This window comes from Muntiacus reevesi, chromosome X, assembly GCF_963930625.1.
Source record: "Muntiacus reevesi chromosome X, mMunRee1.1, whole genome shotgun sequence".
Lineage (NCBI taxonomy): Eukaryota > Metazoa > Chordata > Mammalia > Artiodactyla > Cervidae > Muntiacus > Muntiacus reevesi.
Genome location: NC_089271.1, coordinates 138,286,407 through 138,301,550, shown reverse-complemented (window position 1 = coordinate 138,301,550; position 15,144 = coordinate 138,286,407).

Sequence of the window (15,144 nt, the reverse complement as noted above, 5' to 3'; positions counted from 1 at the left end):
GGGACACAGTTTTCCACAAGATAAGCTGTTATTTCAATTGGAAAAAAAATAAGACGTGATATACATTAACACACACACACACACACACACACACACACACACACAAATTTGGCAACCATTTTAGTTTATAGCTTTAGAAGATCAACCAACAGTCTCCACACTCCTCTTCTTGCTCCTAGGGTCTCTGTTTTTAGACATTCCCTATTTCTCTCTCTCACTGTCCCCACTCCCATCTTACTTGTAGGGATAAATAACTTTTATAATTTACTCGTTGGTATCAATCTCCAAGAAGTTCAAAGCCTAACTTTATAATTTTCTTTTTATCCTATTTACTGAGTGTTCTTGGCTATATAATTATTCCAGTTAGATAGCTCCGTCTTCACAGACAGCTCCAAGAGTTTCCTATAAGCAAGCCCAAGTACCTCTGACTTCCTTCTGATCCTGCCTTGTAATCCAACCTTTATACTCTACTTTCTTTATCCAGGAGAGAGGTTCTTCTGATAAATCTGGGCAGCCTTATGGAATATCTTCCATGATAAGTGTTCTGGCTACCTGAATGTGCTTAACCCTCCTGTTAAGTTCCTGATTTCTTTCTCTTGATCTCTCTCTCCTTTAAGTATAGTCTCATTTTGGTTAACTGAAATTTCTGGTATCAGGAGGTTCTATCCTTAATTCTGATGAATTTACATTTCTTCATGGCAACTACCAATTTCAACTGATAGGCCAGTCTTTTTGCTGAACCATTCGCTCCAACGAGGCTAAATTCACTTTCTTTCCCTATTTTCCAGTTTTGACAACCATCTTCTGCCAACATGTGCCACTCCCAAATAACTATAGATTCCTTTTTTATCCTCCATACCTTCAATGTAGGCTCAGTTGCTTCAGTCGTGTCCAATTCTTTCCGATCCCATGGACCATAGCCTGCCAGGATCCTGTGTCCATGGAATTTTCCAGGCAAGAATACTGGAGTGGGTTGCCATGCTCTCCTCCAGGGGATCTTCCTGACCCAAGGATTGAACCTGCATGTCCTGTATTGCAGGCAAATTCTTTACCACTGCACCACCAGAGAAGCCACAGAATATTTACAAGACACATATATATTTAGATCCTCTTTGTGTAAATGTCCCTCTAAGAAGTCACTCATATATGATCATATATCATGCAGCCATTAATTCTGTAACGTCTCCAGCAGAGATGTGGATCTTGCATTGCACAAGCACTCGGATTTTTTCATTCATTCAGGAAATAGGTAGCTCTTGCTACTCTTCTAGGTGGTGGTAATAGAAAAGTGATCAAGAAAGGGCATGGTTCCTGCCATCTTTGAGCTTTCATTTAGTGGTGATACACAATAGACAAGTGAACAGATTAATGAAGATAATTTGCGGTGATGCTAAACTTATGAAGGAAAGAAAGGATAACATATAAGAGACTGGGCAGAAGTAGAGAGCTACTTTTTAGGGAATGGTTAAGGAAAGTCTCTTTGATGGTGTGAAAACTGAGTCAAGACCTGAAAGATGAAAAGGAACAAACCGTGTGACGATCTAGAGAAAGACTGTTTTCAGGAAGAGAGAACATTCCCAACATGAGCTAAGTTTGAGGTGTTCAAGAAACAGAAAGAAAGTCAGTGTGCCTGGAGCAGGATGAGCAAAAGGGAGAGTAGTAAGGAATGAGATCACAGAGATAGACAAGGGAAGCTTCTGCTAAAGGAGAGCTTTGGATAAGCTTTGTTACATTACACATAGTTTATGGGTTTGTGCAGACCAGGGTTGCTTTTTTTTGTGGGCGGGATGGGGTTCATGTACTTTTTTTTCTTTATTTTTAATTGGAGGATAATTGCTTTACAATGTAGTGTTGGTTTCTGCCATATGTCAATGTGAATAAGCCATAGATATACATACAATCCCTCCTTCTTGAAACTCCCTCCCACCTCCCACCTAATCCTACCCCTCTAGGTTGTCACAGAGGACTGGGTTGAGCTCCCTGCCTCATAATAGCAAATTCCCACTAGCTATCTATTTTATGGATCTATGCGGGCTTCCCTAGTAGCTCAGCTGGTAAAGAATCTGCCTGCAATGCAGGAGACCATGGTTTGATTCCTGGGTCGGGAAGATCCACTGGAGAAGGGATAAGTTACCCATACCAGTATCTTTGGCTTCCCTTCTCAGGTGGCTCAGATGGGGAAGAATCCACTTGCAATGCAGGAGACCTGGTTTTGATCCCTGGGTTGGGAAAATCCCCTGGGGAATCTATGCTACTCTCTCAGCTTGACCCACCCTCTCCTTCCCCTCTACTGTGTCCACAAATGTGTCCTCTATGTCTGCGTCTCTATTCCTGCCCTGCAAATAGGTTCATCAGTACCATTTTTCTAGATTCCATATATATACCTTATTATTCAATATTTGTTTTTCTGACTTAATTCCAAGGAAACACCTTCATCTCAGGCAAATCATAATGGTTAGTCATCCTATCACATCTCAGATATCTGTGTCAAACATGCAGAAATACCTTTCCAAGGCCTAAGCTGTCTCTCTTCCAAGATTAACTGACAATGGCACAGTGTACTCTGCAACCCATCCTTCCTCCATTCTCTTATCTCAAACCTGAGTTCCCATTTTTTCTCCCCAAGGAAGAGGCAAAGTTATATGTCCGGGTGAGGGTGGAGGTGGGAGAAGAAAGAGTTTGAGACTTAAGAAGAGATTAGCTCTGAAACAGATGTTGTGATGGGAACACTTAGAAGTCAAAGAAAACAATGAAAAGTTTGCAGATTGGCAGCAAAGACCCAGTCAGTGCCAGACAGCATGACTTGGAAATGAACCAACTCTGCAAAATTCTGTGACCCTTTCTGTCTGCAGGGAAACCTAAGAGATACATCATTATTTCTTCTTATTAAATGCTTGGAGGGTCTCCAGAGGAAGGTGCTAGGGACATTGAAATGAATCCCAAGAGGACAACTGCTTTTAAATCAAGGACGAGAAAGGAATGAATTGGGAAATGGTGGGGTCATCAGTGAAATAAACTCTCTGCTTATTGTGGTGTCATCTCTAGGAGTCTATAGCAGTTTGCCAATTGACTGTAGTTGCAGGAAGCCCTATGTTCACACTTATACCAGAGTAGGACCAGTCAGTAGCAAACCTTTGATATTTGCATCCTGGGTGCAATCATTCAGAAGATAAACAGCAAAAGATAGGAGTTGAATCACAATTTCACTTCAAAAATAGATACCCACTCCCTCTTCAATTGCACTTTGTGAAATGACTTTTAATTTCAAATGCCTCTGTTTTGCTGTTGCATTAAAAAATAAATAAATAAAGCTCATTATCTGAAGCACAATTAACTTTCAGCACCATTGCCATAAATATGATGCACTCTCCATATTAAATACAAACTGTTCAGCAATTAGAGGACTGACCCATAAGCAGGGCATTTAAGAGGTGACCACAGTGACACATAGAGCTAGATAGGGAGCCAGAGGCACTGAAGGGGGATATTTTGGGGGAAGGTGGATGAGGAGGGAGGGGAGTAAGAATATGTCTGATTAGTGAGGGGCTTTGCTATAGATAACCATTAGAGAAATATGAATATTTGTTGTTTTAGAACTACTAGTACCATGGGCATTGAAGGCAGGAACTCAGAAGCACTGGTTGGATTGAATGGAACAGGAAGAACATGAATAATGGAAATCTGCTTTACCCAATAGTTGCACAGTTACTTTTAGCAGAGGTTCTAGTTCCTCCCTATGGGTTTCCCAGGTGGTGCTAGTGGTTAAGAATTCGCCTACAATGCAGGAGATCCGGGTTCGATTCCTGGGTCCAGAAGATCCCCTGGAGAAGGGAACGGCTACCCACTCCAGTACTCTTGCCTGAAGAATCTCCATGAACAGAGAAGCCTGGCAGGCTACAGTCCATGGGGTCGCAAGTAGAGGGACACAACTGAGTGACTAAACAACAACCCTAAGCTCCTCCCAAAGAAGTAAATATGGTTGAGTTAGATTTTCTCTTTCATGGCTTCCCTAGCCCATGCCTGTAATGACAGTGAGACCATGTTGACCATTGCTTGGGTCACTGTGTGGTTGTGAGGGCCCCCCTCCCCCACTTCATCACACCCACCACTCCCTACCAGCATCCATTCACAAACCTGAAATCCCACTCAAATTCCAAAATCGTAGATTTATTTATCTGCCTTATGGCACTGTGGCTTCAGAAAGTGGCTGTTTGTGTATAATCACGATCACTTTGCAAATCCTAAAACGTAGAGTAATTGTTAGGTTGGGCATTAGCATCTTGACATGAGTTTATAACTTTGAACTACATTCTAGAATGATAACTGGATACAAATCTGAGATTTGGGGAAGAAGATGAATCATTTTTGATGAGGGGAGATAGTAGTGTGAGCACAAGGCATAAAGTTCCGTCTCAGAGCATGGATCGTTGTGGGGAAAGGCATGAGGAATGACAGAGGCACCTCTGAGCAGCTATGGAAACAGAGGTTGGGAAGCAGTAGAGAGAAGAAAGTGATATAAAAAGAGAGGTTGGAGCATGAAGAGGAAATATAAATGATAAAACAGCCAATAGATAGGGAAAAGTGAACAAAACTGGATTAAAAAAAGTCTAGGTTTACTGTCATGGACTAGTAGGCTACTGCCCTGAATGCTTTATGACACAACACATTTTCTGAGACTGAACTGTTGTTGATATTAACTCAATTAAGATTTGATTGCCTACTTTATGTCATGCACTGTGCTAGGTATACAGCAATAATAGAGATATTCATGGGACTTCCATTCTGGTAAAGGTTACCTGGAATTGCAATCAGGGTATGGGATATAAGATGGTGGGTAGATCATTGTGTAAAGGAGAAGTGGGGAGGTGCCTAATCCAGTCTTGTGTTGAGGCATGGAAAGCCTCTCAGAGGAAAATACTTTTAAACTGATGCCTGAAGAATCAGTAGAAGTATGTCAAGAGGATATGGTGGAGATGAAAATAGAGTTCCAGTTGGGAGAAAGCCTACACACAAGTCTAGAGGCAAAATGTTTGTATTTCAGGGAACTAAGAAGAACCTGATTGGAACACACAGTGCAGGTGGAGGGATGGGAGAAATTAGATTGGAAAAAAAGGCTGGGGTCATATCATGAAAGAGCCATGTTAATTTATTTATGCTTTATCTTAAGAGCTATAGGAAGTCATTTCATTTCAGTCTTCCCAGGCCAATATTCTGGGGTCAGGCCCTTCCATCTTATTTTTGCCAGTTGTCATTCTTCTGTCTAGGAGACACTCAGTTGTGTAGAGGTTTAGCCATCATGGATTAAAATCTTCAAAGCACCAATGTGAAATACTTGTTGGTACTTGTTGAAGTTAATATGAGAAGTTTATAGACTCCCTGGGAAGGTCATCTGACTCAAGATAGAAAGTATTACCCAGGGAATTTAATGTTGATATCTGTCTGACCCACAAATAGGACACTTTGAACTCTAACGTCCCTTTTGACTTGTGTGCCTGTGATTTTTGGCCTAGATATTCTACCTTTCACCTCTGTACTCTTTTTGTCACCCCAGCTACCTGCTTGAGTGTGAGGATAGTAGGAAGGTACAAACTATTGATACAACTATACGGCAATAAGCCCAGCTTCATCCAACTTGGGAAGACAACTTACTCCATCTTCTCAGTTATCTTTGAAACCAATTAAGGTCTTCCTTACCCTGCTTATTCAAGCCAGATGCCTCTTCTGATTGCAGTCTGTCCTCCTGTCTAAGCTCCTCTGGTTGTTCAGGAGGTCTGTCTCCTCTGTTGCAGAGCATCTACTGAATTTGCAGACCCTCTTTCTTTCCCTCACCTCTGATACACTCCTGGAAACTTAGATTTTGCTTTGGGCTGTGGCTTGCAGTAACCCACAGGCATCTTCAACTTTCTGGAGGAGTTGGAAAGGCTTCTTTCTTGTGGCCATTTCATAATCTTATTTAAATAAGTTAAGACCATTGAGGTAATGTTATTGAAGGAGAAGAAAGCATACATCAACAGATCTGACTCTTAGTTCTGCTCTTCTCTGCCCTGGCTGTGGGATCTTGTAATTCACTTATTTATTTTTTCTCTCTTGAGTATGACAGTACTCTGAAAAGTTCAATATTCAGAAATGATAAGGTAATAATTATATAATCATTATCATCATATACAGACCTGACGTATGCAATACAGGTCATACACTCAGGTACATTCACTGGCAGGTGGCTTCTTATAAGCTCTGAACATACCACAGGCTCTCCCTGCTCAGGAAAGATGAAGTGTGATCCTGGAATTTACAGCAGGATATATACTCACGTAATGAAGCTTCTCCATCCAGACAACTGTTCTGCATTCCAGAGTTAAGTTTCTATTTATTCAGTGCCTTACTTCATCAATATGCTAGGCCACCTTCCCAGGCTGACACACACCTTCATGCGCCCCTGCCTGCCAAATTATTCTTTTGAAGGCACCCCTCCCTTTTCTTTGTATCCACACTCCATACATTGTGCAAATTTCAAATCTGTTTGCATTTGCAGCATTCACGAATCTTACCTGTATTTTTTTCTCTGTGTGTGCCTGATAGTGACAGAATCAAAATGACAAGTCTTTCTTCCTTGCTTGAGGACCTGAGGTGTCAAATGGTAAGGCTGAAATTTTGGTCTGTGAGGCAGCTTTGGCCAGCCCTGAAATGGAATCCTAAGAGGCCTGTTCTTACTCCAACAAGCAGGGTATGGCTCCCAGATAGGGAGGTAAGGAAGATGATTAGACAGTTGCCTTTCAGGTCACTTGCCCTTCCGGGATCACAGCTGAAAAGCAAGGCAGCTGTACAAAGGGCTGCTAATGGTCAAAACAGCTGCTACATACCCTAATATTCATATCCTTTACACAGAAAGAAAATGCCTTCATCCTCACCCTATGGCAATACAGCTTTATCCTGTATATAGTTCTAGCAGAATTGGACATTTTCTTCCCCTGTCTATAGTAGATTAGAAACCACAAAACAGGGAACAGAGAATAGGAGTCCCCCATTCCTAGTCCTGGGTTATTAATGTCAGTCATGCTGACAGCTGCAAAGAGTGACACACAAGTAGAAAGTAGTAACTAAAAAGACCGAAGAATAGAAAACTTCAGTCGTTTGGGAACTTTGAGTGCCAAGGAAAATAGTAATACCTGTTTTCAGAGTCCCTAAAGGCATCATTACATGAAAGCACCATACTATGCTTAATGACACTAAGTCATCAGGAAGAAAAAGAAAAACAAATTACATTATATATCTTCTCTTTAAGTAAACATAAACCTCTATTTTGGAGAAGGCAATGGCAACCCATTCCAGTACTCTTGCCCGGAAAATCCCATGGACGGAGGAGCCTGATAGGCTGCAGTCCATGGGTTCGCGAAGAGTCAGACACTGACTGAGCGACTTCACTTTCACTTTTCACTTTCATGCATTGGAGAAGGAAATGGCAACCCACTCCAATGTTCTTGCCTGGAGAATCTCAGGGACGGCGGAGCCTGGTGGGCTGCCATCTATGGGGTCGTACAGAGTCAGACACGACTGATGCGACTTAGCAGCAGCAACAGCAGCAGCAGACCTCTATTTGTGTGTAATTTTAAAGGAAGACAAAATGTAATTAAAGAAAACCTGAAATTCAAAAATATCATTTCTCCCATTGATTCTTTCATTCATGAAATATGAATTGAGAACTCTGCTATGTATCAGGCACAGGGGATAGAATGGTGAACAAGACATTGCCTATGCCACCTTGAAGATCACATTCTATTGGGAAATATTGACAAGGTAACAAGTGATTAACAAGCAGAGTGAAAAGAGATCACTTGGGAGGGACACTTAACTTGGACATTAGCATTCAGGGAAAGCTTACTGGAGGATGTGATGTCTAAGTTAATAAATAAATCAGACAAAAGTAAGTGGAGATAAAGAGTTTTATGCAGTGTGTGCATACTAAGTTGCATCAGTCATGTCTGATTCTTTGCAACCCCATGGACTGTAGCCCACCAGGCTTCTCTGTTCATGGGATTCTCCAGGCAAAAATACTGGAGTGGGTTGTCATGCCCTTCTCCAGTTCTATACAGAGGCAACATCATATATGATAGGCTGAAAATGAAAGAGAATATGGCTCATTTATGGAAATACCAGTAATCTGGTGAAAAGGGAAAGATGGGCAAGTACCATAAAATAGGTTAGGATGTTTGATGTTTTCATAAAGAACAATGGGAAGCCACTGAAGAGTTTTAAGTTCCTGAATAATGGGAATCAATTTTTTAAATTCAAAATGTTTACTCTGGCTACAGTGTGGTTAATAGATTGAGGGAGCAAGACTAGAGACAAGGAGTAGAGTTGGGTGGCTGTTTTAGTAATCCAGGTAAAAGAAAATGGAAGCCTGTTCTAAGATAGTGTCTGTATATATGGAAAGAAGATGGATTTGAAAGAGGCTTAAGAATAGCACTGATAGGTATTGTGTGAGAGAGGTAGGAGTCAAGGATAGTGTCTAATTTTTTGTATGGTGGCAAGCAAACAATTTTTGCATGGCTTGCATGGTGGTAGACAGTGGCAATGCTACTTTCCTTAATATCCCTACTTAGCTACCCACTAGCTATGAAATCAAATTCAGCTTCCTCATTTTTAAAATGAGTAACTTAGACTAGATTATTGGTTCTCAATGGGTTTCCCAGGTGGAGCAGTGGTAAAGAATCCACCTGCCAGTGTAGGAAACACAGGTTCAATCCCTGGGTCAGAAAGATCCCCTGGAGAAGAAAATGGTATCCCACTCCAGTTTTCTTGCCTGGAGGAAAGTTTTCTTGCATGGACAGAGGAGCCTGGTGGGCTGTAGTCCCTAGGGTTGCAAAGAGTTGGACACGGCTGAGTGACTGAGCATGTACTCATGGTGGGTCTCATTAGGGGAGATTTTGTCCCCCACTCAGGATACATTTGGCAGTGTCTGAAGACATTTTGGAGAAGGAAATGGCAACCCACTCCAGTATTCTTGCCTGGAGAATCCCAGGGACAGAGGAGCCTGGTCAGCTCCCATCTATGGGGTCGCACAGAGTTGGACACGACTGAAGTGACAGCAGCAGCAGCAGGAGACATTTTGGCTGTCACATTCAGGGGGGAAGAGGTGTTACTGGCAATGAATGAGTAGAGGTTAGAAATGCTGCTAAAGATCCTACAGTGCAGAGGAGAGTCCTTTTACCTCATCTAAAAATTATTTGGTACCCTACTCTATCGTGCATGGAACTCTACTCAATGCTATATGCTAGCCTGGATGGGAGGGGAGTTTGTGGCTGGATGAATTTATGTATATGTATGGCTGAGTTCCTCCACTGTTCACCTGAAACTACCACAACATTGTTAATCAGTTATATCCCAATACAAAATAAAATTTTAAAGTTTGAAAAAGAAAAGAATTATTTGGTCCCAAATTTAAATAGTGCCAAAGTTTTGAAGCCCTGGGAGAGAGAAAGGATTTGGATTAGATAAACACAAAAGTCTAGTCAAAGCTTTTGAGTTGTGTATACTTTGACACTGTAGGGAATCAACTTTTAGTGACTCTCTTCTGGAAGACTCTCTTCTGTGTACCAGGTGGATAAATGAGGCATTACTAGAATTATATGACTGATAATAACTGGACATTGGTGGATATAATCTCAATAACCTACACCAGTTTTCAGGAGGATCCAGGTGAATCATGTACTGCAGGTATTTGGAGTATGTGTGCACGTGGCACACATACTCCAGTCTTCCAGAGACCTAGAGTGCTTCCTGTCTGCATTCTTTTTTCCCCCAAAATGCAATGTGCCCACTTATACTTTAGTGCAAAGGAATAGGAAAGAGATAATGGGGCAATGGCAGCTCCTGCCTGAACTGTGTATCTCCTGGAATCACCCTTGTTGCCAGAAACCCTGATGTACAGCATTTAGCTCCATGTATAGGGCTACAGGTGGATCCCCACAGAGTGTCTACCCCAGACCAAGATATTTTATTAACTTTTGGCTTTGGGATGTAGCTTACATTTTGATAGCAGGTGCTGCCCTCCATTCTGTATAAGAAATACCCTTCCTGAAGGTGAGTCTCCCACTCTTAGGGGCTTCTTTATAGACAGGTTATAAAATTCAGACCATTTGTGTGAGGCTAGAGTTCCTAGTCCTTACTCAAGGCCTTCATGGCACATGGTAAGCATTCAATAAGTAAATGCTTGCTGAGTGAGTGAATGAGGTCCCTACATTTTGGGGGCCAAAGAGGAACCTCTCAGTCCCTTAAAAGGGAAAAAGGAGAAAGGCAAATATACTTTTTTTAAATTGTTAAATTTATTTTTTAACTTTTAATTCTGTATTGAAGTATAGCTTATTAACAATGTTGTGATAGTTTCAGGTGGATAGCAAAGGGACTCAGCAATATATATATATATATACATGTATAAATTCTTTCCAAAACTCCCTTCCCAGCCAGGCTGGCACATAACATTGAGCAGAGTCCTGTGTGCTAAACAGTAGGTCCTTGTTGTTTATCCATTTTAAATATAGCAGTGTGTATCTGTCCATTCCAACTACCCAACTATCCCTTCCCCACATCCTTCCCTGCTGATAACCATAAGTTTGCTCTCTAAGTCTGTATATCTCTTTCTGTTTTATAAGTAAGTTCAGACAAATCTACTTTTTATTAGTAGGTATTTACTGAGTGCCCACTATGTGGCAATGCTGTTCAAAGTACTTAGTGTTTTTGCATTATGAATCAGGAACTAGGCCCTCACCAGACAATGAATTTACTGGAACTCTTATCTTGGACTTCCAAGAGTCCAGAACTATGAGAAGTAAATTCTGTTGTTTATAAACCATATAGTTTGTGATATTTTTGTCATGGCAGCCCAAGTGGACAAGGACATTGACTTATGCTTTAATTAATATCTCTAGATAGAAGCTAGAAGGCCACCTAGGAATCTGTTGCAATAATCAGAGGCAAGTAATTGTTGCTGTTGTTCAGTTGCTGAGTCGTGTCCGACTCTTTGTGACCCCATGAACTGAAGCATGCCAGGCTTCCCTGTCTTTCACTATTTCCAAGAGTTTGCTCAAACTCATGTCCACTGAATCAGTGATGCCATCCAGCCATCTCATCCTCTGTCACCCCCTTCTCTTCTTGCCCTCAGCCTTTCCCAGAATCAGGGTCTTTCCCAATAAGTCAGCTCTTCCCATCAGATGGCCAAAGTGTTGGATCTTCAGTATCAGTCCTTCCAATGAATAGCCAGGGTTGATTCCCTTTAGGATTGACTAATTTGATCTCCTTGCTGTCCAAGGGACTCTCAAGAGTTTTCTCCAGCACCACAGTTCGAAAGCTTCAATTCTTCAGTGCTTAGCCTTCCTTATGGTCCAACTCTCACATCCATACATGAATATGGAAAAACCATAGATTTGACTATATGCACCTTTGTCAACAAAGTGATGTCTCTGCTTTTTAATATGTTGTCTAGGTTTGTCCATAGCTTTTATTCCAAGGAGCAAACATCTTTTAATTTTATGGCTACAGTCACCACACACAGTGATATTGGAGCCCAAGAAAATAAAATCTGTCACAGCTTTTACTTTTTCCCTTTCTATTTGCCATGAAGTGATGGGACCAGATGCCATGATCTTTGTTTTCTGAATGTTGAGTTTTAAGCTAGCTTTTTCACTCTCCTCTCTCACCTTCATCAAGAGGCTCTTTAGTTCCTTTTTGCTTTCTGCCGTTAAAGTGGTATCATCTGCATATCTGAGGTTATTGATATTTCTCCCGGCAATCTTAATTCAAGCTTGTGAGTCATCCAGCCCAGCATCTCGCATGATGTACTCTGCAAAAAGTTAAATAAGCAGAGTGACAATATATAGCCTTTACAATTTTGAGCCAGTTAGGAAAGGAGTACATAAACGTAATAATGCTGGTCAAAACCAGCAAGGCAGCAGTGAATGTGGTAAGAAATGAGTGCATTCTGGATATATTTTGAAGATGGAGCCAACAGGTTTGCTGATAGAGTAAATGTGGCTGCAAGAGAAGAGAGCACTCCAGAATGACTCTTAAGTTTTTGAACCTGAGCAATAGGAAGTATGAAGTTTCTGAACACTGAGATGAGGAAAGCTGTGCATGAATTGAAATTCAGTTTTAGACTAGTGAGTTTGAGATATGTATTAGACATCTAAGTGAGGGTGTCCAGAAGGCAGCTGATTGTATCATCGAGCTTAGAGAGAGGTGTGAGATGAAGATGTGAAAGCCATGAGACTGGATGAGATTATTAAGGAAGGGTGTATAGATAGAGAAAAGAACCACAATCTAGATTCAACATTAAGACCTTTGTCATTTGACCAGGGGGTGGGGGCTGACTCTGCCTGTTTACTTTTCATGGAGTGAACATTGCAGCAGCCAACCTGCCCCCAGCAGCCTCCAGAATGGGACTTGGAACTTTAGAACCTTAGCTCTCTACATTAGGTCCTACTGTGCATACTCCTCTCATAGAAACAATAGTTAAATCTTCCATGTGATGTTTAAACCTTTAAGAGGTTACTTGGTTATAAATATTTATCATTCCCTCCAGGCTAATATAATGATTATTAATCCTAGCTGAATAAGAATCCATTCTTACCAGGGTGAGGGGATTTTTTTCCCTCTGTATAATGCATATGCAAATGTTTTGAAAAGCAGTTTGAAATGCAAGCTGCCACCTGTCAGTTTGTTTTTTGCACTGGAGAGGAAGTCACCATTGTCCCCTGAATTCTGAGAAGAGCAAGCATTTGCCTCACTTCACTCTTGTTTGCAGGCTGAAAGGTTCCTATGATAGGTGTTACTTTAGGTAGGAGATTCACTCCCAAAGCTGTTGCTCGGTGTTTATCATTTCAAAGGACATTTCTCTTTCTTTGAGGGCATTGATCTTAACTCCTCTTGGGGTGCAGACACAGAGATAGAAACATAAAGGAGGAATGAGAAAAGGTGAGGCAGCAAGTACTGGGGTGAGTATTGCTTAGAACATTAGAGCTTAAAGCATTGCTCTAAGGTCACCATATTCCTTGCCCTGCCTCTCAGATAGGAATGCATCCAGCATTGGTTCTAATTCCCTTGAAACTATTTAGGTATATTTCACATTGTAATCAGAGTAAATTAACCTTGATTTCTAAGTTCTGTGGCTCTGGTGACTATGGTCATTGACATTACAGACTCTAGGTGCAGGGGTGCACATGCTGTTTTAAGGTAACAGTTTTCATACCCAGATGAATGTACCCTTGGGAGTACATGAAGGCTTTCTAGGGGACACACAGACACAATTTTAAGACAATCAGCTGCCAGATTCTCAATTTTCATAAGTGCTTTTTCCTAAAATAAATGTATAGTTGGAGAGTCACTCTAGTTCTCCTTTTGTACCTCTTCTTTCAAAGTCAGTCTTCTGCTCTGCATAAGAAAGGCATACCCCTTACTCATCTGAATCATTATGATCTGTTCCATCCTCTGACTGTTGTTAAAGAATGCAGTATTTTGAATAGAGGGTCTTGTTAGAGTAAATAGAGAACCTTGGTAAGAAATGACTTTTGTAAGTTCGCATTTACTATTAACCAAAATCTATCTTCTGCTTGCTGTTAATTTCCACAAAGTACATTAAAGTCTTAAACGCATAACATCTACTTATATATAGAAGTAGGAAAAAATGTTCTCCAAATGTACAGTCTAGTATGTAATGACTTGAACTTTAGAATATCAGGTTCATTTCATTAGGGTTAATTTCTTCCTCTCAGGTATGTTCTATTTCTGTCAAATTGTTTTCAATCATGAAATGAAATTATTGACCTATCTATGTATAATAATCCTCAAATATCTGTCTCTCTATTCATCTGCCATACCATTGAAAGGCACTTTGAGACCATCTGAAATTGAAATTTAACATTAAATATTTAGATCCTAATTCACAGCCTATGGGAAAAAATATATGCACACTTTTAAATTTTGAGTTGTTCATTCTCCAATTTTGTCTAATTTCATAGACAATGTGCTTCTAAGTGAAACATATATACAACTAATATGTTTTTACTTTTATAAATAAATTGCTTTTGTTAATTCATAAATATATACAGAGGAGTATGCAACCAATAAATGTACACCTTTATAAATCATCACAAAGTGAATAGACCCATATAACCAGTCAAAAATTGAAAACATTTTCAGCTCTACAAAAAGCCCCTTGAGCTTTCCAATCACTATCTCATTCTTCCTCCTTGTAGGTAACCACATTCCTGAATTTTAACAGCATAGATTTATCTGTTTTTTTTTTTTTTAACTTTTTATTTAAGTTGAATCATGCAGCATGTATTCTAGTGTGCCTTGTTTCTTTTATTCAATGTTATATTTGAGGCATTCATCCATGTGTTTTTGTGTAGCAGTATCCATTTATTTCCATAGCTATATAATATTCTATTAAATGAATATAACAAAATATATTCATCTTTTCTACTATTGATGGACATTCAACATTTCTACTGTTTCCAGTTTGGGGCTATTAAAAGCACTGCTACTACTCTTGTGAAAGTTGTGAGTTAAGTTTTATTTGGGGCAATATGAGGACTGCATCCCGGGAGACAGCACCTCAGATAACTCTGAGAAATTGCTCCAAATATGTAGGGGGAAAGGACAGTATAAATGTGATTTTGGTAAAGGGGGAGTACATGCAATCAAACACATATTTTTTTTTCTTTAATTTTTTTTTTGTTTTTTTATTTTATTTTTTTATTTTTTATTTTTCAGTGAATTTTGTCATACATTGATATGAATTAGCCATAGAGTTACATGTATTCCCCATCCCGGTCCCCCATCCCACCTTCCTCTCCACCCGATTCCTCTGGGTCTTCCCAGCCCACCAGGCCCGAGCACTTGACTCATGCATCCCACCTGGGCTGGTGGTCTGTTTCACCACAGATAATATACATGCTGTCAAACACATATTTTTGATAGAAAAGTTTGTACTGGTCTCATTAAGTTTCTGTTAGTCACAAAAAAGAAAAAAAAAGCAAAACAAAAATAAAACAGTCATCATCATGAAAGATTTTAGTGCTTTTCTAGATATAAGGAAATGCAAGAACTGGGCTCATAAAATCAGCTCCTGAGAATATCTGACTATCTGAA